Here is a 1,613-nt window from a genome sequence, read left to right as displayed (position 1 = left end):
TATCCAAAAGATAAAATCCTCAGTCACCGTCCGGTAAACCTTTAAAATATAAACAGTATTAAAACAGTGAGGCAATGAGCAAAGTTTCTGTTGCTCACCTTTAAAAACACCCCCTGCTGAAAAAGCAAACAGGTAAAAATTAAATTGTTCTAAAGCTTAGTGTTTGCAGATCCCTGCTGTTTATCAGGTGTTTGAAAAACCTTGGGCAGTAAAAGAGCAAGAAGTGAAGTGTGGCAGCCACTCTGATCAGTAAAAACTCCTTAATCTGACTTCTTCATAAAATGATTCTTCCATCTTTAAATCTGCCCACTTAATCTGACTAACATCAATAATTTTAGGTGTTAGTTCCAGTTTTCTTACATTATTCAGCTGATGTTTAAGGGCAWCAGTCAGCATCACGTCTAGACTTATTTACGAAAAGTTTTAATCCCTACAAGCATCTCAAGAAATTATGCATTGTCACGTTTGTAAATGAGAATTGGTTCTCAAACAGCTTACCTGGATAAATAAAGGTTAAATAAAAAAGACCTGCTCAAATGATTGTTCAGAAACCWGTGGAGCTCTGAAAGCTCAGCTGTAGATAACGAGCTTTTCAGAGCCTCACTGCTCTCTGATCGGAAAGGTTTGGAGTGTTTTCATGGGTAAAATGGATGACAGAGACATGACAGATTTAAAAGGGTGAGCTGTCAAGTTGTAAATATGTTCTGTTGTATCCTATTGTCTCGATGCATGTACTGATTCTGAGCAACTGTAAGTATTAAAATATGCTGTCTGAGAAGTAAAACCTTGCTTTCTGTCTGTCCTTCCCTTTAAAAGAGCTACCTTCGTCAGATTACTTTGTTTCTAAATAAACATTAAATTGAATTAAAAAGATGTCTGATTGCTGTATATATTAAACACTATTACTCTATTTGGCTAGTTTCAACTATACGGAGCCCACAAGGGGACTTGGGGGATTTTTTTTCTTTTTGCGTTCCCACGCAAAAATATTGCGTTACCTTGCAATACCTTTTGTGTTCCCTCCCAAAAGTCCTTTAACACTTTGTGCCTTACGATTTATTAAATTCACCCACTCACCATTAGTGACTTAGCTTACTACTTTAATTCAGCTTCAGAATGAATATATCACAGAGCCACGCATGGAAGTATGTCATACCCCGATATTTTAACACAGTGCAGCCACGCAACATCAATGTCGATTTCACAAATTTGTGGCGAGAGATCCTGTTTTGGTAATGTAGTGTCCAAGAGTGGGGGCCTCTTCTCAGGAATGCACAGATGTGTTATGTATCTTGGTTCTCCAGCTTCAGAGCTCGGCACATATTACCATATTAGGAAGAGGAATGCTTAAGGTATACTGTGACAAAATTTATGGTACAGTACATCTGTGAAGCCTATAAAGAGGCTTGTATGCCCCCACCCTTGGCCTTCGTTCTTCATCTTTCTTACTTGGTGAATCATTTGGCTTGGAGGCCATAATTTGGTTTTTGGCTGTAATCTCCTGGACTGAAAAATAAAGATTCTTGCTGTTCAACCAGCCTGTTTCAGAGTTCCTCTCTTCATTGAGCTGCAGCAGTTCTGCAGAACCAGAAGACGTGGTTTTTACACCTCAG

This window comes from Austrofundulus limnaeus, unplaced genomic scaffold (assembly GCF_001266775.1).
Source record: "Austrofundulus limnaeus strain Quisiro unplaced genomic scaffold, Austrofundulus_limnaeus-1.0 Scaffold872, whole genome shotgun sequence".
NCBI lineage: Eukaryota > Metazoa > Chordata > Actinopteri > Cyprinodontiformes > Rivulidae > Austrofundulus > Austrofundulus limnaeus.
This window is presented reverse-complemented; position numbering follows the sequence as displayed.